The sequence below is a fragment of the Nerophis ophidion genome, linkage group LG09, assembly GCF_033978795.1.
Source record: "Nerophis ophidion isolate RoL-2023_Sa linkage group LG09, RoL_Noph_v1.0, whole genome shotgun sequence".
Lineage (NCBI taxonomy): Eukaryota > Metazoa > Chordata > Actinopteri > Syngnathiformes > Syngnathidae > Nerophis > Nerophis ophidion.
In genome coordinates, this window is record NC_084619.1 from 25,411,118 (window position 1) to 25,437,196 (window position 26,079).

Genomic DNA, 26,079 nt, shown 5'->3' on the forward strand with positions numbered 1-26,079 from the left:
TAAAATGCGGAGTAAGCACTCTTCATTCTCTAGCGGGTGACTTTTCAAATGATGCTACATATCAGCAATAATTGTACTTTTTGTAGCAATGCTTGTGCCCCACATTTCACCAAATAAAGTTGTCTATTCGACATATTCCCACTTGAAGCCAAACCACCGCCAGACGATGGACCCCCTGCTGTTTTTCTTGGGAATCAATTCTTCCTTCATTTGTTACCAGATTCGCACCTTCGCACCTTCTTTTTCTTGTATTACCACTCACACGGCTCCGCTAGCATCACAGTTAACGTTACCCATGCTGCTACCTCTTTGCTACACATGGGCGTATACGTATGTGTCTTATGTGAGAAGGAGAGAAAACCGAGTGAGAAGAGCCTGTAGTGTAATGCCAGCAGCTAAAAGCAACTGTGTGAGAACGTATACTCCAATATCACGATATAGTCATTTTCTGTATCGCACAGAGACAAACCCGTGATATATACCCCGGTATATATCGCCCAGCCCTATACCGGGGTATACCTTAAAACTGGTAACCCATGTCTAGTTAGTGCATACGTAAGCTGCCAAAGGAGGATCTTTTGTAACCTGTATTGAAACGGTTCAATTATAAATTATATGCCAGAAAATTATTGAAATATGGATTTTAGAACATATTGCTCATCTCTAAATGGGACTGTACTCAACCTAAAATTCCTCACTGTAGCAGGAAGAAAAAAAAGGCTTGCCATCTCTAGAGACGTACAACCGGTCTCGTCAGTCCCATCAGCTAGTCTTTTTTCGCTACAGTGGGAAGGAGGTATGTAAACTAAATCCCTTCTTATCTCCCACTGGAGGCCGGGTGCAAGGACAAAGGTCACTTGCCGCCATTTTTTGAGCCCACTGAGACTCACGGCAAACGTTAACCCAAAGCTCCACAAACGATCCTTGGACCCTTTGGTCTTCAGGTTAATGACTGGCCAGTGCTCATTCGCTCTATTGTTGCGGGATATACATACAGACAAAACATGCTGGAGGGGTCAGCCTTTCCCCCACCCATATTGTCACTACACATTTTAATGAACCCCTAAGGGACTAAGAGGTGTAGGTAATTTGTCAGTCAGGACACATTCTTTTACATGTTTGAATAATGCAATCGAAAATGATTGTGGCAGCTTTTGAAGTGACGCTTAAAAATGATTGGTTTGGAAAAACAAAAAATGCTCTCACTAGTGATATTTGCACCACTGAACTAAGGTATTTTCAGGACTACAAGGCGCACTTAAAATCCTTTTTTTTTCTCAAAACTCAACAGTGCGGCGAATAACCCGGTGTTATTGTATCATTCTTGTTTTGCTCACCAACCTCGAAGCAATTTTTTTGGTACATGGTGTAATGATAAGTGTGATCACTAAGATAAAGTGTGACCAGCAGATGGCAGTCAAACATAAGACATACGTGGTAAGAGGGATGATGGCAATATCACTCAAGTAAACATCCATCCAGCCATCCATTTTGTAACGCTTGTCCCTTTCGGGGTCACGGGTGTGCTGGGGCCTATCTCAGCTGCATTTGGGCGGAAGGCCAAGTACACACTGGACAACATTCCCACTCACATTCACACACTAGGGACAATTTAGTGTTGCCAATCAACCTATCCCCAGGTGCATGTCTTTGGAGGTGGGAGGAAGCCGGAGTACCCGGAGGGAACTCACGCAGTCACGGGAGAACATGCAAATTCCACAACATCAACATTGTATATGTTCCATTGAAAATATTGAACATTACACACATCAAAATGTTTTAGTACAACATTGGTAAGCTATGAAGCCGCTTTGCTTTGTGTATAAGGTAGGACATATTATCTGGCGTTTTTTTTTCTAATCTAAATTACTGTAAAGTTCTTACTTATATCTGTCAGTAAACTCGCCATGAAAGCGCTAAAACATACCAGTGTAGTGAGTTTACATTATTCACCCAAAGAACTTTAGTTATTAGAGTTTAATGCGCCTTATAATCCGGTTCGCCTTTTATATGAAAAAAGATTGAAAATAGACCATTCATGGACAGTGCGCCTTATAATCCGGTGCGCCATATGGTCCAGAAAATATAGTACAGATGAAATTGTGTACTTTTGTTGGTTTTGCAAAATTGCAGATGTATTGGCCTGCACTAAGCATTATGTGTCAGTACAGCAGTAGAGGCTAGACGGTGACTTCACTTTCACCTCTGTTTTAGGAAGAGCAAAGAGCCTGCGAGCATTAGTTGTTCATCATCACAGTGCAGCTATGTGAAGCTTAGACTGCCGGCTATGTGTGCATGATTGAGCATAACAGAAAAAGCATGCAAGGTTTTAAAATTATGCAATAAAGGATATGGTTTAAAGTTGACTGATTTAGGAAAATGGCAAAAAGTAACATTCATAAAATTGGAAGCCTTACTTCATACCCTCAAATAATATCCACACTACACACATACACGACTACACTTAGATTTTAATTCGATTTGATTACATTTAAATGTATCGCCATTATGCATGCACAAGTACAAGGTGACAAAATGTAGTTTCTAACCAGTCCAAGTGTAGAACAACATACAGTGCATGAATATACAGTTTGACAAATATAGTAGATGGTTGAAAAGTCATAATTTACAGATTATTAAGATTGTAAGGACATATTAAAAAATTCTAACATACAGAATAAAGTGCGATGAAAATAAGATAATAATGGATATAATATCGATGGGTATATCAGGCACAAGAGCAGTCATTGAGAAAAAAATGTGGAAAACCAATGAAAAAGAGACGAAAATGTATATCTGCACTAAGTGCTGCCACGCAAGACCCGGAAGAAAATATTGAAATTCAAGACTACATTTTTTGCAATTGGGTACATTTCTACTAGGGGTGTGGGAAAAAATCGATTCGAATACGAATCGAATACGTTGTGCGATTTAGAATCGATTCTCCTTTTTTTTTAAATCGATTATTTTTTTTATTTTGATTTATTTAGGTTGATTGGCAACACTAAATTGGCCCTAGTGTGTGAATGTGAGTGTGAATGTTGTCTGTCTATCTGTGTTGGCCCTGTGATGAGGTGGCGACTTGTCCAGGGTGTACCCCGCCTTCCGCCCGATTGTAGCTGAGATAGGCGCGAGCACCCCCCGCGACCCCGAAAGGGAATAAGCGGTAGAAAATGGATGGATGGATGGATTTATTTATCTATTTATTTATTTTTTTTCAATCCAACAAACCACTACACAGCAATACCCTAACAATGCAATCCAATTCCAAAACCAAACCTGACCCAGCAACACTCAGAACTGCAATAAACAGAGCAATTGAGAGGAGACAGAAACACGACACAGAACAAACCAAAAGTAGTGAAACAAAAATGAATATTATCAACAACAGTATCAATATTAGTTATAATTTCAGCATAACAGTGATTAAAAATCCCTCATTTACATTATCATTAGACATTTATAAAAAATTAAAAAAGAACAATAGTGTCACAGTGGCTTACACTTGCATCGCATCTCATAAGCTTGACAACACACTGTGTCCAATGTTTTCACAAAGATAAAAAAAAGTCATATTTTTGGTTCTTTTAATTTTACATTATTGCAATCAGTTGATAAAACATTGTCCTTTATAATTATAAAAGCTTTTTTAAAAAAATCTACTACTCTGCTAGCATGTCAGCAGACTGGGGTAGATCCTGCTGAAATCCTATGTATTGAATGAATACAGAATCGTTTTCCATTTTCTACCGCTTATTCCCTTTTGGGGTCGCGGGGCAGAATCGTTTTGAATCGGACAAATATCGTTTTTGAATCGAGAATCGTGTTGACTCGAAAAAAATCGATATACTATCGAATCGCGAGCCCAAAGATATGCAGCCCTAATTTCTACACAATATTTCTCACCTACTAACTCTTTTGGTTATCTTTTTGACACTTACATGTTGTCCCGTGTTATGTATCACATCATATTTAGTTTTTTAGTAGATAATTTACCAACACGATTATCACAAAAACTAAATGTAAAATTATATAACGTGCATGCAAAGAACTCAGAATACATTTTCCATTTGCAATGATATCCTGTAGCCACGCCCCGTAATGCTACTGTTAAATAAATGTGCTGAGATGCCGAGAGTGGGACCTCTTTCTCAGATATAGCTGATTATCGGTGCCGGCAAAGTATTTCAACTTCATTTTGATGTGTTGTTCGGTTGATTGACTTATTGACTGGCTGGCCAGGGCCTAGTCACCATTAAAACTTTTTATAAGGTGCAAGTGGTGTTTGTCATTAGCGTAATTTTACCGTTTCCTTAAACACATTTAAAGGGTCAGGAGTCAAAGGACGCAAGGCTCAACAATTCTGATTGGTGAACATGTATGTCACTCGCCAGTGAATACGGACAAACAAAGAACCTCCACCTCTTGCGGTTACTTATCTCACATTATCGTGCAGTCCCAAGTAGGGTTGTACGATATACCCCTATTACTATAGTACCGCGATACTAATGAATTAAATTCGGTACTATACCGCATCTGAAAAGTACCGGTCCTCTACCCATCCCCCGCCCCCGTAGTCGTCATGTTGTGTCATTGCTGGTTTACGAGCAGATGAGCATGTTCGGTAGGGCACAATCAGGGAGTACTAACAAGCAGACACAGTGTGTAGACAAAAAAGGAAGAACGGACGCATTTTGGCTTAAAAACTAAAGATAATGGTGAAGTTATAACATTGAAACGCCCTCAGGAAGAAGTGCTTTAAGACATGGCTAGCTAGCTAGCAGCTAAAGTCCACTCCCAGTTGGCAGTGTTCTAGCTACTTCTAAATCTCTAATCCTCGCCTCCATGGCGACAAATAAAGTAAGTTTCTTACAAGTATCATCCTTGCAGGACAAGCAATAGCTAAACATGCTTTACTACACAACAGAGCTCACCGGCATCAAAATAAAAAAAACGCCATTGGTATCCACTGTAATGATACCAAGTACAGGAGCGTATCTCGTCGATACTACTATCATTACGTCGATATTTTTCTTTTGGCATCGAATCTTCTTTTTATTTGTTTTTTAATTTATATTATGTTTATAAACTCAGGAAATATGTCCCTGGACACATGAAGACCTTGAAAATGATCCTGTAACTCCTTGGTATCGGATTGATACCCAAATCTCAGAATCAGAATCAGAATTGGAAATTTTATTATTATTAACTTAATTAATCCCCGAGGGGAAATCAACATTTTCAGCACAATCCCATTCAAGATCAGATAAACATTACAGGGAGACAGAACAGGATCGCTGACGGGTCTGCCAACTTCCGGCGCCCCTTACAAAAAAGGTGAAATATAGGTAAACAATGGGGGGGGACAAAAAATAAAATCAGTCTAAGACTGGGCCCTTGGAGAAGGGGTCCAGACTGAGGTCAAGGGATAAAACAACTCATAGCCATAGCACACATCCCTCTTACATGTGTGTAAGGGGGAAACAAACAAATCGGTGGTATCATCCAAAACTAAAGTAAAGCATCCAAACAACAGGAGAATACATTACTTACATTTTAACAGAAGTGTAGATAGAACATGTTAAAACAGAAAAAAAGCAGATATTAACGGTAAATGAACAAATATATTAATAATCCATGTTTACAGTTAAACCCTCATAATGTTGACAAACTAATATAATGATAAATGACACAATATGTTACTGCATACATCAGCAGACTGATTAGGAGCCTTTGTTTGTTTACTTACTACTAAAAGACATATTGTCTAGTAAGTTCATTATTTTATTTAAGGACAAACTTTCAATAATAAACATATGTTTAATGTACCGTAGGATTTTTTGTTAAAATAAACCAATGTTTGTGGTACCTTTTTATTTAGAAAAGTATCAAAATATTTTTGGTACCGGTACCAGCCCCAAAATATCGGTATCGGGACAATACTAGTCCCAAGTCTACTGCAGAGTATTCATGGAAGGTATGACAAACCCAGTTACAATTAATAAATTACAAACAAAATATATGTTGTGAATGTACTGAATGATATACAGGAAACACAGCGCTGCATGAGTGCTGAACATCTGTAGTACAAGAAGCAAAAATGCCGTCTCCCATTTAATCCATTTAATTGTTTTTATTTTTTCATTGGTAGTGTCCTCAAAGAAGCACAGCAATTAAGTATTTTGTATTCTTCAGACACACCAAATCATCACAATCTGGTTGAAAAGAAACTGATGATGAGGGACGGCATGGCGCAGTGGAAGAGTGGCCGTGCGCAACCCGAGGGCCCCTGGTTCAAATCCCACCTAGTACCAACCTCGTCACGTCCGTTGTGTCCTGAGCAAGACACTTCACCCTTGCTCCTGATGGGTGCTGGTTGGCGCCTTGCATGGCAGCTCCCTCCATCAGTGTGTGAATGTGTGTGAATGGGTAAATGTGGAAGTAGTGTCAAAGCGCTTTGAGTACCTTGAAGGTAGAAAAGCGCTATACAAGTACAACCCATTTATCATTTATGATAGAGATTGACCAATACAAACATATCAGCATGGTCTTACTGCCATGCAGCAAGTTCAAACAAGTGTAACTTTGCCAGAACACCACATTTCAGCTCCTGTTACGCTGTTAAAGAAGGTGTGCCTATAAATTGTGACGGAGAGAGAACACATATTAAACCAACAGTTATGACTTTGTGCACACGCTTTTACCTTAGTCCCATCATAATCTTTGTTTTATTATTTGCTCAGACCAAAGTACAAAACCACAAGTATAAAAACAGAGCAAACAACCAAGGCAGAACTCATGATGATTATTTGGTTGTATCGTCTTGTATTCAAGTCAGTATGGCAGTTCTACCTAGGGCCGGGCGATATATCAATATGCTCGATATATCGCGGGTTTTTCTCTGTGCGATATAGAAAATGACTATATCTTGATATTCGAGTATACGTTCTCACGTAGTTGCTTTTAGCTGCTGGCATTACACTACAGGCTCTTCCAACAGCTTGTGTCTCATTTTCACAGACAGCAAGCGCAACTTCTTACACACGTCACATACTGTCATGTCGTACGTCACATACGTATACGCCCTCGCGGAGCGGAGAGGTAGCAGCATGGGTAACGCTAGCTGTGTTGCGAGTGGTAATACAAGGGAAAGAAGGTGCCAATCTGGTAACAAATTAAGAATTAATTCCCAAGAAAAACAGCAGAGGGGGTCCATCATCTGGCTGTGGTTTGGCTTCAAGTGGGAATACCGGTATGTCGAACAGACAACCGTAATTTGTCAAGTGTGGGACAGAAGCGTTGCTTCAAAAAGTAGCATTACTGCTAGTACGTAACATAATTTGAGAAGTCACCTGCTTGAGAATGAAGAGTGAATACTCCGCATGTCAACATCTCCATTCGGTGCCACACCAACAAAATGCCGAGGTAAACATTTCCACATCAACACCGTATGAAAAAAAATACTGAAAAACATAAGGAGATAACGTCCGCTGTAATCTCCCACATAGCAATTTGAGTTCCTATTATGCAGCTCATTTTTATTTGACAGTTATTGAAATATCTTGTATGACATCATGCACAAAAAGTGCACTTTATTTGTTTTAAACTATTGTAGTGGCGTTCTGTACAAAAAGTACACTTTAATTTAGTGTTGTTTTGATATGTCATCTTAGTGACATCATGCACAAAAGTGCACTCAGCTTGTTTTAAAATGTCCCTGACAATCTTGCACTTTCTGTTTTGAAATTAGATGAATGTTTGTGCCACTGCTTAATAACTGTCTAATAAATACAGTTTTGGTTAATTGACTTAGTTGTGATTTCCCTCTATGCATGAACGTTTAATTTGAGTATATATTAATGCAGTATGAACAAGAATGTTTTAATGTAGACACATAGAATCATCATACTGCTGCGATTGTATGCATCAAGTATTCATTCAAGGCTAAGGCAAAAATATCGAGATCTATATTGTGTATCGTGATATGGCCTAAAAATATTGAGATATTAAAAAAAGACCATATCGCCCAGCCCGAAATTTACCTTGCCAATTTATAGGACCCAAGAATTACCAAACTGCTATACTTTTAATTCCCAATGTAACGATCAATGATAAAAAAGTTAACAGCCTATGTTAAACGGAAGGTAAAAACTCTGAATAGTCCAATTAAAGAATGAGAAGCCATAGCGAGTCCCTCCCACAGCAGTCTTGCTGTCAATAAGCAGGCAACAGGCACAAATCTTTTCAACCAAACCACCCTCCACCTCCTCACCCACACATCCCAACACTCAACAGAGTCTCTGTTGTGCGTCACGAGAGGTTGACAGGGTCCTCACCAAGGATAGATAGAAGGATGGCGCAATAAGCACTTGACTTTTGTCTTCATACCATCTGCCACATGGAACAAGCTTTCCCTCTGGCCGTGGCACAGCTATGTCAACCTGATGTGCCTCAAACTGCCTTCATATTAGAGTCACAAGCACAACATCAAAAGACACCATATTCTAATGATCCAATTCTCCTTTAAAATAAAAAATGCAATAATATTATTTAAGGATCTTTATAACATGTTTAGAGTCCCATCGACAGATACTCTAAATATTGTCTTTGAGGCTTGACCACATCAGCAAAGGCAGATTAAAAAACAATACATTACCATACAAACCAGTAGCACAGCATATCATATTGCATGTCTGCAAGAAACGCTAAATGGTTTATCTATGCCATTCTGTTTTTGCAGGGCAGCACGGTGGTACAGGGGTTAGTGCATGCGCCTCACAATACAAAGGTCCTGAGTTCAATCCTGGGCTGGGGATCATTCTGTGTGGAGTTTATATGTTCTCCCCGGGACTGCGTGGGTTCCTTCCGGGTACTCTGGCTTCTTCTCACCCCCAAAAACATGCACATGGGGATAAGTTGATTGGAAACACTAAATTGGCCCTAGTGTGTGAATGTGAGCGTGAATGTTGTCTGTCTATCTGTGTTGGCCCTGCGATGAGGTGGCGATTTCTACAGGGTGTACCCCCGCATACCGCCCAAATGCAGCTGAGATATAATCCAGCATTCCCCGCGACCCAGGAAGGGACAAGCGGTAGAAAATGGATGGATGGAGTTTGTTTTTGCATATCACATAAAGATTGCATTGGTTTTCATCACCGCACTTTTCATGTTTTGGTTTTTGACAAAATGTTGTATACCGTGTCTCATTGTGTGTAACAAATCTAGTCAGTTTGCTAAAGTATCATTCCGCGTAATCCACGGCCTCAACAAAGAACCCCTTCTGTGTCTGACTGTGTTTTGTTTTTTTAATTGTATACAACTGCACCGTGGGTGCCAAAGAAAGTTGCAAATACGAAAATTGTGATAAAGAAGGCAAGGCACTACTAACTCAAGGAAGATTTTGTAGCAAAGTACAAAGGTGCTTCTCTCCTCCCGCCCCTTCTTTGCTAACAAGAGTCTTCAATTAAGGTAAAAGTGATATTAAATGTTAATGTATGCATTTTATTCATTATTTATATGTTGTTCTGCACGTAAAACTATAATTATTCTCTATAATGGTAATATTTGTGAGTGGTTAGAACATTATTTATTGAATTTTCATTTTCTTTTAAAGGGATGTGCCGATCCACAGTCCGGTGACAGTTAATCAGAACTGTAACACACAACTCAGTTAAATATCCCTGGCATATAGGAACAGCAACTATTGCACTGGACAAACTAAACTCTTTCACTCACTGACCCTACTTGACCATAAGAACAATTCTTTAAAAAAAAAAACATACACCTAATGACAGCGTCTGCTTTCCCTGACAGTGATAACTGGGCTTTAAACCTTCCATAAATCCAGACTGCAATCAAAACAAAAGCTGCCAAAATAGAAGAGGAGAAGGTCTGGCTCTCACAACAAGAGCAGGCAGTATGTGATCCTCGTCTGCTGGTTGGTTGATTTTAAAGCAACAGGATTTGGTTTGGGGAGGTTCTATTGTGTGTCGCCTAGACTAGACTCCTTTTTCTGATCCCCGTCACATGCATAGGATGCAGGAGAACTCAGGCCACCAACTTTGGCATACTTGTCTGGAACTAAAAAGAGAAATGTTTCACCTCATTTCTCATCTTTTTTGTCTGTGAAAACAATGATGAGTCAACACACTGGGATAAAAAAAACAAACAGGGACAGGGGAGACTAAAGTGCAGGTACCAGGTGCTTTAAGAGAAGTGGTTTCATAAGAAGACACACCTGTTCGGTAATTTCCAATAAAAAAAAAAAACCCTCCCGAGACAGCCGTGCGTTATGGTAACATCTTAATAATGAAACAGTGTGTACCAAACACACAAACAGTGTAACTCTAGAGGGGCGTCTCCGAGTCCCCAGGCCAGAAGCTTTCCCAAACAGCTTGACAAGGATAACAACTTGAAATGTCCTACGGGCATGTTACAGGAAGCCGTCTCCCCGCCAAAGCTTGACAGGTGTCTCATTGTTCAGCAGAGCACACATTGTGCACGTAACTTTATTTTGAAAGACATCTCTATCTGCTTCAATTACCTACTGTCTGGGTATTCATGCAGAAGGTGTTGTTAGAAATAGATGAGAGCATAGTTCCCCCTCAAGAGCCCTTTTCTTCACGCTATTGCGGGCAGAATGCAACAGAATTCTATTCAAAGCAAGACTGAACGACATTCCCTTGAGCTGTCATTGTTAAGGCACCTCAGTTGACGTGTGCGCGTCGGTGACGGTCAATCAGAAACTCTAACAAGACATTCCTATCTTCAACTCAAAAAATGTGTGTTTTTAACCTCTGTCATGAAAAATAAAAACACTTTCCTGGAGAAAGTTCAGGAATTTTAAGTACATGATCCAAGTACCTGGAGATATGGTCAAATGAATGGGACTAGTGCACAATCATATTTGCAACACATCAATGCACTGAGGAACGGGTAAATTGACCTAGACCAGCTTATTGTGTTAAATGTCAAAGCAGGTGAACATACAGGAGTCATCCAGGTTCAGCAACTTCAATAAGATGGAGACGTAAAATCATGAAAAATAACCCTGTCCTAATGAATGTATTCATTTGGGAAGAGGGAATCATGCTTATTTGCTTGAAAGATAAAAACGGGGACTGTGAAACCAGAAGGGGGAAAATGCAGAGCAGATTAAATTATGCAATGATTATTTGCATTTAAACTCCAGAGTGTCTATTCATGTGTCTGAGGGTCCTTATTACGAATTTAGCTATTGTGGAGTCTCAACTTCCTACAGGAAGACAGCAATTGGTATGGTTGATTGAAGATAAACATGATTTGACTTGTCCCGTCTCTCAGGGGACACAGTCCAACAGAGGGGGCCAGCAAATAAAACAAGATTGTACATATTGGGTGCAGGCAACTGGCAGATTATATTTATGCAGATCTGTTTACTCAACTCTAATTATGAGACGTTGACTGTTTACACTGAAAAAATATCACAACAAATCAATACCCTTTATTTAACCAGGTAAAAAGTCATTGAGATTAAAAACTATTTTCCAGAAGTGACCTGACCAAGAGAGCAGCAACAATAAAGACAAATTAAAATAAAACAAAACATGACCTTGTCCTTTTTGACTATGAATAAATACATATTAATTAAGACTGATCTCCAAATAAAAGGAATAAGAAGGCTCTATTAACCAGACCAAAGGGACAACGAAATCTCTGTCGCCCCCTACCGTCTCAAACGAGCACTGACTCCCCTAAACATACTCATTCAGAAATATTTCAAGACAAAACAAATGATCTTAAACATCTCTCCGTTTAAACACACATCATTCACAACAACAAGGCTGGTTTTGTTTAAACTTAAAAGCATAATAATATTGATTTGATTATCAAAAAATGCAACAGGGCAAGATATCTTAAGAATATGCAATGTGTGCTTAATCGACCCTTTCGTTTAAAATAAGCATATTCGGTGCCAATGGGCCAAAAAGTAACTTGAGCATTTATATTTAACATTACATTTATAATTGTGATATGTCCACCTTCTGGCTCTCGCCAACACTCCACACTTTTAAGAAAGAACTATACTTTCTTCGTTCGGAAAGGCCAATATAACAATAAATAAAACAAAAAGGGATATTCTTACCTTACATGAAAGCGTAGCCAGTTTGGTGACGTTTACCAAAATATCCTTAATCGTGGGTCATGAGCAGTTGTATTTAGTCGGGATCACACCTTTCTCTCCCAGTCTGAGCCTCCAGACTGAAGCGAGCGGAGACATCCAGCACCAGCGAGCTCTGTGATGACAGCATGCCGGGAGAAGTCCCCGCCCACCGGCGCTCCTGCTGCTCTGTGTGGTGGTTGGTAAGAGCTTGTACATGCTGGTGCTCGATCATCTCCTCTTTAAAAAAAAAAACAAGCGAAAAAACTTAACAAAGCAATTACAATAAATGTGAGTAGGAGAATTTGGAAATAGTGTCAAAGCGCTTTGAGTATCTTAAAGGTAGAAAAGCGCTATGTGAGTAAAACCATTAAAGGCGTACTGAAACCCACTACTACCTACCCTGATAGTTTATGTCAATCAATCAATCAATTAATGTTTATTTATATAGCCCTAAATCACAAATGTCTCAAAGGACTGTACAAACCACTACGACTACGACATCCTCGGAAGAACCCACATAAGGGCAAGGAAAACTCACACCCAGTGGGACGCCAGTGACAATGATGACTATGAGAAACCTTGGAGAGGACCTCAAATGTGGGCAACCCCACCCCCCTCTAGGGCAGTGGTTCTCAAATGGGGGTACGCGTACCCCTGGGGGTACTTGAAGGTATGCCAAGGGGTACGTGAGATTTTATTTTATTTTTGTTCTAAAAATAGCAACAATTAAAAAATCCTTTATAATTGTAGCTGAGATAGGCATCAGCCCCTCCCCCCACCCCCCACCCCCCCGCGACCCCGAAGGGAATAAGCGGTAGAAATGGATGGATGGATGGCTGGAATAATACATCCATATTTTGTTGAAGTAAGTTCATAAACTGTGAAAAGAAATGCAACAATGCAATATTCAGTGTTGACAGCTACATTTTTTGTGGACATGTCCCATAAATATTGATGTTAAAGATTTCTTTTTTGAAGAAATTTTTAGAAATAAGTTCATGAATCCAGATGGATATCTATTGCAAGTTGATGGTTACGTCTATGTGTAGAAATATTTATGAGAAACCTTGGAGAGGACCTCAAATGTGGGAAACCCCACCCCCCTCTAGGTCAGTGGTTCTCAAATGGGGGTACGCGTACCCCTGGGGGTACTTGAAGGTATGCCAAGGGGTACGTGAGATTTTATTTTATTTTTATTCTAAAAATAGCAACAATTAAAAAAACCTTTGTAATTGTAGCTGATATAGGCATCAGCCCCATAAATATTGATAGTGTAGAAATATTTATTTATAATTGAATCACTTGTTTATTTTTCAACAAGTTTTTTAGTTATTTTTATATCTTTTTTTCCTAATAGTTCAAGAAAGACTACTACAAATGAGCAATATTTTGCACTGTTATACAATTTAATAAATCAGAAACTGATGACATAGTGCTATATTTTACTTCTTTATCTCTTGTTTTCATCTAAAAATGCTTTGCTCTGATTAGGGGGTACTTGGATTAAAAAAATCTTCACAGGGGGTACATCACTGAAAAAAGGTTGAGAACCACTGCTCTAGGGGACCGAAAGCAATGGATGCCGAGCGGGTCTAACATGATACTGTGAAAGTTCAATCCACAGTGGCTCCAATACAGCCGCAAGAGTTCAGTTCAAAGCGGATCCAAGACAGCAGCGAGAGTCCCGTCCACAGGAAACCATCCCATCAGCATCGTAGAGATGTCCCCAACCGATACACAGGCGAGCAGTCTATCCTGGGTCCCGACGAGCGGTCCATCCTGGGTCTCGACTGTGGACAGCCAGTACTTCATCCATGGTCATTGGACCAGACCCCCTCCACAAGGGAGAGGGGGACAGAGGAGAAAAAGAAAAGAAGTGGCAGATCATCTGGTCTAAAATGGAGGTCTATTTAAAGGCTAGAGTATACAAATGAGTTTTAAGGTGAGACTTAAATGCTTCTACTGAGGTAGCATCTGGAACTGTTACCGGGAGGGCTTTCCAGACTACTGGAGCCCGAACGGAAAACGCTCTATAGCCCGCAGACTTTTTTTGGGCTTTAGGAATCACTAATAAGCCGGAGTCTTTTGAACGCAGATTTCTTGCCGGGACATATGGTACAATACAATCGGCAAGATAGGATGGAGCTAGACCAGGGGTAGGGAACATATGGCTCTAAAGCCAGATGTGGCTCTATGATGACTGCATATGGCTCTCAGATAAATCTTAGCTGACATTGCTCAACACGATAAGTAATGAATAATTCCGCTGATAATCACAGTGTTAAAAAAAACTTTCAAATTATAAAACACTCTCATGCATTTTAATCCAACCATTCGTTTTCTATCGCACCTGTTCAAGAAGTCGCATTAATGGTAAGAAGTATTATATTTATCATTGGTTAGCTTTAGAATAAAATGTTATTAAAAATAATAAGAGACTTATTATAGTCTAAAAATGTTGGTCTCAAAAATGCACGCATTTAGTTGTATTCAGTGTTAAAAAATATTATATGGCTCTCACGGAAATACATTTTGAAACATTGGCTTTCATGGCTCGCTCAGCCAAAAAGGTTCCCGACCCCTGAGCTAGACCGTGTAGTATTTTATACGTAAGTAGTAAAACCTTAAAGTCACATCTTAAGTGCACAGGAAGCCAGTGCAGGTGAGCCAGTACAGGCGTAATATGATCAAACTTTCTTGTTCTTGTCAAAAGTCTAGCAGCCGCATTTTGTACCAACTGTAATCATTTAATGCTAGACATGGGGAGCCCCGAAAATAATACGTTACAGTAATTGAGACGAGACGTAACAAACGCATGGATAATGATCTCAGTGTCGTTAGTGGACAAAATGTAGCGAATTTTAGCGATATTACGGAGATGAAAGAAGGCCCTTTTAGTATATCAATGATGAAATATTAACATTGCAACACATGCCAATACGGCCTTTTTAGTTTACCAAATTACAATTTAAAATTTCCCAGGAGTTTCGTCCTGGAAATGTCGTGTAATGATGACGTGTACACAAGATGTCACGGGTTTTTAGGAAGTATGAGCGCTGCACACACACACAGCTAAATGTCGTCTGCTTAAAGGCCTACTGAAATGAGATTTTCTTATTTAAACGGGGATAGCAGGTCCATTCTATGTGTCATACTTGATAATTTTGCAATATTGCCATATTTTTGCTGAAAGGATTTAGTAGAAAACATACACGATAAAGTTTGCAACTGGAGAAAAGCCCTGCCTCTACCGGAAGTCGCAGACGATGACGTCACATGTTGATGGCTCCTCATATATTCACATTGATTTTAATGGGAGCCTCCAACAAAAACAGCTATTCAGACCGAGAAAACGACAATTTCCCCATTAATTTGAGCGAGGATGAAATTTCGTGTTTGAGGATATTGATAGCGACGGACTAGAAAAAAACAAACAAGAAAACAAGTTAAAAAAAAAAAACAACGCGATTGCAATCGCGTTGCATTGAGATGGATTCATGTGTTTTTAGAGACATTTACTAGGATAATTCTGGGAAATCCCTTATCTTTCTGTTGTGTTGCTAGTGTTTTAGTGAGTTTAACAGTACCTGATAGTCGGAAGTGTACGTCCACGGCCGGGTGTTGACGCGCAGTGTCTCGGGGAAGTCGACGGCAGCTGTATGGACGGCACAAGTTCAGCTGATATCCGGTAAGAAGCGACTTTTTAACACCAATTTTCTCACCGAAACCTGCTCGTTGACATGTAGTCGGGATCCATGTCCGCTGTGATCCATACTAAAGTTTCACCTCCGTGAATTTTAAACAAGGAATCACCGTGTGTTAGTGTGGCTAAAGGCTAAAGCTTCCCAACTCCATCTTTCTACTTTGACTTCTCCAATATTAATTGAACAAATTGCAAAAGATTCAGCAACACAGATCTCCAAAATACTGTGTAATTATGCCGTTAAAGCAGACGACTTTTAACTGTGTGTGTGCGCAGCGCTCATATTCCATCCCATGTCCATGTTTACTTATATAGCCCTAAATCATGAGTGTCTCAAAGGGCTGCACAAGCTACAACGACATCCTCGGCTCAGATCCCACATCAGGGCAAGGAAAAAACTCAACCAAATGGGATGACAATGATCTCAGATAATATAGTGTGAGAGTCCAGTCCATAGTGGATCCAACATAATATTGTGAGAGTTCCGTCCATAGTGAATCCAGCATACTATTGTGAGAGTCCGGTCCGGAGTGGATCTAACATAATAGTGGGAGTCCGGTCCATAGTGGATCTAACATAATATTGTGAGAGTCCGGTTCATAGTGGATCTGGCATAATATAGTGAGAGTTTGGTCCATAGTGGATCTAGCATAATAGTGGGAGTCCAGTCCATAGTGGATCTAACATAATATTGTGAGAGTCTGGTCCATAGTGGATCTAACATAATAGTGAGAGTCCAGTCCATAGGGGATCTAACATAATAGTGGGAGTTCAGTCCATAGTGGATCTAAGATGATAGTGTGAGAGTTAAGTATATATTCATAACAGCCCGCGACGTCACGCCTACACGTCATCAAAAAAGTCCCGGGGAATTTAATATTGCAATTTAGTAAACTAAACTGGCCGTATTGGCATGTGTTGCAATGTTAATATTTCATCATTGATATATAAACTATCAGACTGCGTGGTGGTTAGTAGTGGGTTTCAGTAGGCCTTTAAACGGCATAATTACACAGTATTTTGGAGATCTGTGTTGCTGAATCTTTTGCAATTTGTTCAATTAATATTGGAGAAGTCACACTAGAAAGATGGAGTTGAGAAGCTTTAGCCTTTAGCCACACAAACACACGGTGATTCCTTTTTTAAAATTCCTGGAGGTGAAAAGTTACTATGGATCAGAGCACGGTCAAGCGAACATGAATAAAGACGGAATGTCAACCAGCAGGTTTATGTGAGAAAATTGTGGTTAAAAAGTTGCTTCTTACTGGAGAAAAGCTGAGCTTGTGTCGTCCATGCAGCTGCCGTCGACTCTCCTGAGACATTGGCGTCAACACACCCGTGGAGACACCCTTCCGACTATCAGGTACTATTTAACTCACTAAAACACTAGCAACACAATAGAAAGATAAGGGATTTCCCGGAATTATCCTAGTAAATGTGTCTAAAAACATCGGAATCTGTCCCAAAGCAATCGTTTTTTTTTTTTAAACTTTTTTTCTAGTCCGTCTCTATCAATATCCTCAAACATGAATATTTCATCCTCGTTCAAATTAATGGGGAAATTGTCGTTTTCTCGGTCCGGATAGCACTTTTTGTTGGAGGCTCCCATTATAAACAATGTGAATATGTGAGGAGCCCCCACACTTGCGACGTCATCGTCTGCGACTTCCGGTAGAGGCAGGGCTTTTCTCTTAACACCGAAAGTTGCAAACTTTATCGTGGATGTTCTCTACTAAATTTTTTCTGCAAAAATATGGCAATATCGCGAAATGATCAAGTATGACACATAGAATGGACCTGCTATCCCCGTTTAAAAAAGAAAATCTCATTTCAGTAGGCCTTTAATGATATAATCTGGTAGTATCAACCAACATAAAAGAGCAGAGCTGTACACAATGAGCACTATTATGTTGGCTAATTTGTCTAAAATAGTACTTCAGCTGCATTTCCCATGAATACCAACACAATCCGTGATGTAAAAATCCCTCAACAGCTGTTGCCATTGCCCCGAATAAAGCTCGAAGATTCTACCAGCTGTTTTGGATTTGCGGAAAGCACTGCATCACTATGGCATAGTCTTGTGTCGTTCGCGAACGATTCGTTCAAATGAACAAATCTTTTGAGTGAACGTACTGAACCGAATCACTTCATGAACTGATTTGTTCCTTTCATTAGTTCAGTTGAGCTCCGCCGCGACCATGCCGGTATGAGTAGAACTGGCGCATTCTGTGACTCACTGAACCCTTGACGCAGCAAGGATCTCGTTCAGTCACTGTGCGCGTTGTTCATTGGGTGCTGAGCTGAGGGTTTGTGTTGTTCGCGAACTGACACACACCGAGATCTGCCGCTGGGGAAGCTGTTACTGACTGACTAATGATTCGAACGAATAAATTTGAACAAATAAATTTAAGGAACTTCTTCTAGTGATTCAGTACAGTCAAAATAACTGCTGATCCCATCATTACTATGGCAGGGCATCTGTTGTGTCATCCTGGACACTATACATGAAAAATGTGTGCTTTGTTTAAAGATGTGCTATTTGGATTTTATTTAGCCTTTATTTAACCAGGTAATAATCCCATTGAGATCAAAGATCTCTTTTCCAAGGGAGACCCGGCCAAGAGGGCAGCAGCAAGGTTACAATAAATACATTAAACAACACATAAAACCTCACATTTATCAATCAATCATCAATCAATGTTTACTTATATAGCCCTAAATCACTAGTGTCTCAAAGGGCTGAACAAACCACTACGACATCCTCGGTAGGCCCACATAAGGGCAAGGAAAACTCACACCCAGTGGGACGTCGGTGACAATGATGACTATGAGAACCTTGGAGAGGAGGAAAGCAATGGATGTCGAGCGGGTCTAACATGATACTGTGAAAGTTCAATCCATAATGGATCCAACACAGTCGCAAGAGTCCAGTCCAAAGCGGATCCAACACAGCAGCGAGAGTCCCGTTCACAGCGGAGCCAGCAGGAAAACATCCCAAGCGGAGGCGGATCAGCAGCGCAGAGATGTCCCCAGCCGATACACAGGCGAGCAGTACATGGCCACCAGATCGGACCGGACCCCTTCCACAAGGGAGAGTGGGACATAGGAGAAAAAGAAAAGAAACATTCAAACTTGTGCATATGACACATGTGCATACAGACAAGGTGGACTGCAATCCTTTCACAGAAGCTTTAATGTGGAAGGCTTTGAAGTTGAATATTTGATTGTAGGTTATTCCAAGCCTTCGGTGCTGAAAACCTAAATGCTTTCTTGCCCAGTTCAGTTCTTACTTTGGGGATGACAAATTGAAGAACATTCATTGAATGAAGATTGTGACTTCTTGTTTTTTTGTTAAAAGATAAGATAGATAAGATGGTGTGATACAAAGAATGGTTTTGTAGATGAAAACATACCAATGATGATGGATGTACACAGTATGAGAAAAACATTTGAAAATGAATGTCACGGTGAAGGAGGGGTTAGTGCGTCTGCCTCACAATACGAAGGTACTGAGTAGTCTGGGGTTCAATCCCGGGCTCGGGATCTTTGTGTGTGGTGTTTGTATGTTCTCCCCGTGAATGCGTGGGTTCCCTCCGGGTACTCCGGCTTCCTCCCACCTCCAAAGACATGCACCTGGGGATAGGTTGATTGGCAACACTAAATTGGCCCTGTTGTGTGAATGTGAGTGTGAATGTTGTCTGTCTATCTGTGTTGGCCCTGTGATGAGGTGGCGACTTGTCCAGGGTGAACGCTGCCTTCCGCAATATTTTAGCTTAGATAGGCACCAGCGCCCCCCGCGACCCCAAAAGGAAATAGCGGTAGAAAATGGATGGATGGATGTTACCTTTGTCCTGTGATGAACATGCGACTTGTCCAGGGTGTACGCCATCTTCCACCCGATTGTAGCTGAGATAGCCTCCAGTGCCCCCTGGAGCACCCGAAGGGAATAAGTGGTAGACAATGGATCGATGAATGTGACCTTTGCAACCTCATTATACTTTTGGCTAAGTTTTATATTCATAAAGGTAAGTGTCTCAATACCATGAATTGATTAACGTGGACCCCGACTTAAACAAGTTGAAAAACTTATTCGGGTGTTACCATTTAGTGGTCAATTGTACGGAATATGTACTGTACTGTGCAATCTACGAATAAAAGTTTCAATCAATCAACCAAAAACCTGTTTTTGTGCCTTTAAAAAAGAATTAGATTTTTTTTTTTAAAAACGCTTTCTACCTCTAAGAACCAAAAAGTTGTAAAAACTATGATGCCGTGCTCCAAATTTGGATTATTTACAGAACTTGTGGGAGCCTATGTCTTTACACTTTGCTACATATATATATATATATATATATATATATGAGTTTTCCTTGCCCTTATGTGGGCTCTACCGAGGATGTCGTTGTGGTTTGTGCAGCCCTTTGAGACACTTGTGATTTAGGGCTATATAAATAAACATTGATTGATTGATTGATTGATTGATATATATATATATATATATATATATATATATATATATATATATATATACATATATATATATATATATATATATATATATATATATATATATGTATATGTGTAGCAAAGTGTAAAGCCACAAGTTCTGTAAATAATCCAAATTTGGAGCACGGCATCATAGTTTTTACAACTTTTTGGTTCTTAGAGGTAGAAAGCGTTTTAAAGTAAAATCCTAATTCTTTTTTAAAGGCACAAAAACAGGTTTTTGGTTGATTGAATGAAACTTTTATCAGTAGATTGCACAGTACAGTACATATTCCGTACAATTGACCACTAGGGACAATTGACCACCTCGTCACGTCCGTTGTGTCCTGAGCAAGACACTTCACCCTTGCTCCTGATGGGTGCTGGTTTGCGCCTTGCATGGCAGCTCCCTGCATCAGTGTGTGAATGTGTGTGTGAATGGGTAAATGTGGAAGTAGTGTCAAAGCGCTTTGAGTACCTTGAAGGTAGAAAAGCGCTATACAAGTACAACCCATTTATTTATTTAAATGGTAACACCCAAATAAGTTTTTCAACTTGTTCAAGTCGGGGTCCACGTTAATATATATATATATATATATATATATATATATATATATATATATATATATATATATATATATATATATATATATATATATATATATATATATATATAAAATATATATATATATATATATATATATTTTTTTTTTTTTTTTTTTTGCATTCTACTTGCTTTATTGAGTTTACAATTCATGAGTTTACCATGAATTGATTCATTGATTTACCATGAATAGATTTAACGTGGACCCCAACTTAAATAAGTTGAAAAAACTTATTGGGGTGTTACCATTTAGTGGTCAATTGTACGGAATATGTACTGTACTGTGCAATCTACTAATAAAACTTTCAATCAATCAAACAACCCCCTGTCGCTGTTTTGTACGGTTTTTGTGCTTGTTTTGATTATTATTATTTATTTGCTTGCATGTTGCATATTATAAATAAAGATTTATAGAAAGGCAAAGGTTTGTTGTCAATATTAATTTTGTATTATAGAATATATTACTATGTTTATTGTTATTATTATTATTTTGTATTATTATTATTAATATATATCATTTGGTATGCAAGCAGGCATACCAAAAGGTCTCATGGAAATATCGTTTAGTATAGTATAGTATAGTATAGTATAGTATAGTATAGTATAGTATAGTATAGTATAGTATAGAAATATGCTTGACATATTATGACAACTTATTCACCCACTTTGCATATATAGCAGTGAACTCTATCCATTAATCTACCAGTTGTCCCTCTTGGGGTCGTGGAGGGGCTGGAGCCGATCCCAGCTGCAGTCGGGCGGAAGGCAGGCTACACCCTGGACAAGTCGCCACCTCATCGAAAGGCCAACACTGATAGAGAGACAACCTTTCACACTCACATTCACACAATAGGGCCCATTTGTTGCCAATCAGCCTATCTCCACATGCGTTGTAACACATTTTGATCGTAGTGAAATTAAGTTATTGATCATGTATAGGAAACAACAGAGAATTGTACTGATCATCTGTTTGCAACTTGTTCAAATACATGAGGGACTGATTTTCTGATAAGCACAAGTGTCACGGTGTGAAAATTGAACAAGTACAGTAGTTGATCTGAGAAATGTATCAAAGCTTGCCAAGGTGATAAGTCAGAAACAAAACACAAGTCAATCTAATTATATGACATTTGTCTTTACTGTAAAAAGATGCACACAGAAACACATCAGCAAGTTGAATCTGTTTGCTCCTGTATTAACCAGCGCCTGCACTTTGTAAGGAGGCTCAGGCTCCACGTTGTGGCAAGCCATATCATGATGTTGTTTTATTGGGCAAACATAAAATTCGTCATCCGTTATGGAATCCCCACATGGTTTGGAAATGTGTCTGTCATACTCAAAACCCAACTTCAAAACCTTATTACAGGGCCAGTAAAATAATTGGCATGCAGCCCCCTTGTTCCCTTCAAGAAATATTGAACAAGACTGTGAGGAAGCAGACTCACACCACAAACTTCATAGTGAAATTGTGTTGATGCCAAATGGTAAACGGTACAGAGCAGCGACATACAAATTAAACAGGCATACATTTGTTTCGTCCCACTGGCAATTAAAGCACTTAACAACAGAAAACTACTGCAATAACTCCGTGCAAAAATCCATCCAACCATTTTCTACCGCTTGTCCCTTTTTGAGGTCGCGGGGGGTGCTGGAGCCTAGCTCAGCTGTATTCGGGCGGAAGGCAATATACAACCTGGACAAGTCGCCACCTCGATCATCACAGACCATGCAATCAAAAGGAGTGCAATATTGGGATAGTGCAATACGGGAGGTGTGCAATACGGGGGGAGTGGAATGTGTGATCTCATAACTAACTGATATACCTGTGCCTGTTCACTGTCGTCACTGTATCGTCAGGTGAACTGTATGTATGTATGTATGTATGTAAAATGCTGTGTCTTGATGTCTAGGACAAATTTCTCCTCGGAGACCATAAAGCTATTTATTATTATTATTATTATTATTATTGTTATTATCCATCCATCCATTTCTACCGCTTATTCCCTTTGGGGTCGCGGGGGGCGCTGGTGCCTATCTCAGCTACAATCGGGTGGAAGGCGGTGTACACCCTGGACAAGTGTACACCCAGGGCCAACACAGATAGACAGACAACATTCACACTCACATTCACACACTAGGGCCAATTTAGTGTTGCCAATCAACCTATCCCCAGGTGCATGTCTTTGGAAGTGGGAGGAAGCCGGAGTACCCGGAGGAAACTTACGAAGTCACGGGGAGAACGTGCAAACTCCACCCATCCATTTTCTACCGCTTATTCCCTTTGGGGTCTCGGGGCGCGCTGGTGCCTATCTCAGCTACAGTCGGGCAGAAGGCAGTGTACACTCTGGAGAAGTCGCCACCTCATCGCATGGCCAACACAGATAGACAGACAACATTCACACTCACATTCACACACTAGGGCCAATTTAGTGTTGCCAAAGGCGTGGCGCAGTGGAGGAGTGGCCGTGCGCAACCCGAGGGTCCCTGGTTCAATCCCCACCTAATACCAACCTCGTCGTGTCCGTTGTGTCCTGAGCAAGACACTTCACCCTTGCTCCTGATGGGCGCTGCTAAGCGCCTTGCATGGCAGCTCCCTGCACACACATTCAGTGTGTGAATGTGTGTGTGAATGGGTAAATGTGGAAGTAGTGTCAAAGTGCTTGTGCTTTGAGTACCTTGAAGGTATAAAAGCGCTATACAAGTACAACCTAAATATCATTTATCATTTAATCTATCCTCAGGTGCATCTCTCTTGAGGTGGGAGGAAGCCGGAGTATCCGGAGGGAACCCACGCAGTCACGGGGAGAACATGCAAACTCCACACAGAAAGATCCCGAGCCTGGGATTAAACCGTGACTACTCAGGACCTTCGTATTGTGAGGCGGACGCACTAAACCCTCCTCCACCGTGCTGCCCACATGCAAACTCCACGCAGATTATTATTATTATCATTAAATTAATCTACATTAATCTACAAAAATGATTAATGTAAAAAACAATGGAGATATTTTATGTAAGATTAAATAATATTATTTAATATAGAAAACACAGTTTACAGGCATAAATGATTAAAAATAAATGATTATGATTAATACAGATGTTTTGTTAACGCTATATTATGAAAATATAACGCTATATTATAAATATATAACTCTATATTATAAAAGTACAGACGTTTTGTTAACGCTATTTATAAAAAATAAAAAATTAAATTAAAAAAAACAATATACAAACACAAGCTATGGGATGGCACATTTACTTCCGGGGTCACATTTCCTCACGTTTCCTCTTATGTCATCCAATAGCTTTCGTTTGTAAATTGTTTTTTAATCTTCTGCTTATACGAGGTCGGGTCGCGGGGGCAGCAGCCTAAGCAGGGAAGCCCATACTTCCCTCTCCCCAGCCACTTCGTCTAGCTCTTCCCGGGGGATCCCGAGGCGTTCCCAGGCCAGCCGGGAGACATAGACTTCCCAACGTGTCCTGGGTCTTCCCCGTGGCCTCCTACCGGTTGGACGTGCCCTAAACACCTTCCTAGGGAGGCGGTCGGGGGGCATCCTGATCAGATGCCCGAACCACCTCATCTGGCTCCTCTCGATGTGGAGGAGTAGCGGCTTTACTTTGAGTTCCTCCCGGATGACAGAGCTTCTCACCCTATCTCTAAGGTAGACTGCCCATACGTCTGACCATGTCCTCTTTTGCGGGGGCTGTCCGGACGGAATTTCTTAAATGCCTCGAAAGTCCGGTATTTTGAGTTAGGGTTGCATGTACGGTATTTCCGATGTACGAAGGTTAAGAAGGGGTTAAAAACAAAATAAATTGTGAAGGTGTGTGCGCACGCAGCAGCATTCGTGTGGGAGGGACAGACAGAGCAAGAGAGTTATGATAAACGCGCATGCGTCGCCAGGCTCTGCTTTTTATGATAGATTTATCAGAATTAGGTTTGTCAAAAGTGTGCCCTGGAGGCCATTTGCGGCCCGCAGCTAATGTTTTAAAGGCCCACGGCACATTCTAAAAATACAATTAAAATAAACAAAAACATAACAAAAGTGAAAAAAAAGCTTAAAGGTGAAGTGTAATTTAGAAAAAGTTGCAATGTTGACTGATATCAATGCTCAAAACATAATATTGAATAAAAATCAATGTTATTATGAATTATTGACCTATCCAAGGTTCCCATTACATCACATCAAATATTCCACTTTGAAAAATATTTTTGGTGGAAGATTTTGCATATTTTGTGCGTTTGCCATTAAAAACATAGTTTTGTTTGACCAAAAAAGGGCGGAAAACAAACAACATAAAAAGAACTGAAACATTTTGAAATGAGGGATGGATAAGAAGTTGAAGTACACTCCAGAGATTTAAGCGTCAAATATAAAATGTATGTATGCCCTGGCACACCATTATCATCATTTCAGGACCCAAGCAAAACACTTTCTACACTTTTATACTGAAATAAATACACCTACAACTTATTAAATAAAAACAGAAAAAAATACCAGCGGCGGTAAAGTTCAGATCCATGAAAGAAAGAAGAAAATGAATGAATGTTTATAACTGAAAACATTTACATATGCATACAAATTTGTTTTCTTTTTTAAATAATTTTTTTAATGGATGAAATAACGTTTATGACAACCTTTTTCCAAAACACAACATGGAATGTTAGATATAACAGGATAATGCATACGTTTATCATTTTTTTTTTAAAACAAAAGTGGTACCCTAAAAATATACTAAGGGACCCCATTTTTATGACTTGATGGGGTCCCTGGGACCCCATTTTTAAAAGTTCCTAGCGCCAACACTGCTGTCAACATAGGAGAAAAAATGCTTTATTTAAAAGAATATATTATTTATGAAGCAAGTTCGAGTATCATTGGCAAATTTTAACCGAGTCCCGGCCTTGGCACGCATATATGTGTCCTCTTTTTGGGATTTCAGAATATGGTCAGCCTATCTAAGGGAGAGCCCCGGCACCCGGCGGAGGAAACTCATTTCGGCCGCTTGTACCCGTCATCTTATCCTTTCGGTCATGACCTAAAGCTCATGACCATAGGTGAGGATGGGAACGTAGATCAACCGGTAAATTGAGAGCTTTGCCTTCCGGCTCAGCTCCTTCTTCACCACGACAAAGTCCGCATT

The 26,079-nt window shown here is 39.9% G+C and overlaps 1 protein-coding gene across 1 annotated transcript in view; it reads right to left on the bottom strand.

Annotated features, from left to right (window-relative positions):
* The window catches only part of LOC133559178 (signal-induced proliferation-associated 1-like protein 2), a 211,782-nt gene extending 199,501 nt beyond the window's left edge, over positions 1-12,281 (bottom strand). Inside the window, 1 exon segment of the mRNA XM_061910660.1 lies at positions 12,125-12,281. The gene's annotated coding sequence lies outside the window, so the exon portion shown is untranslated.
* Positions 12,282-26,079: the final 13,798 nt, after the last annotated feature.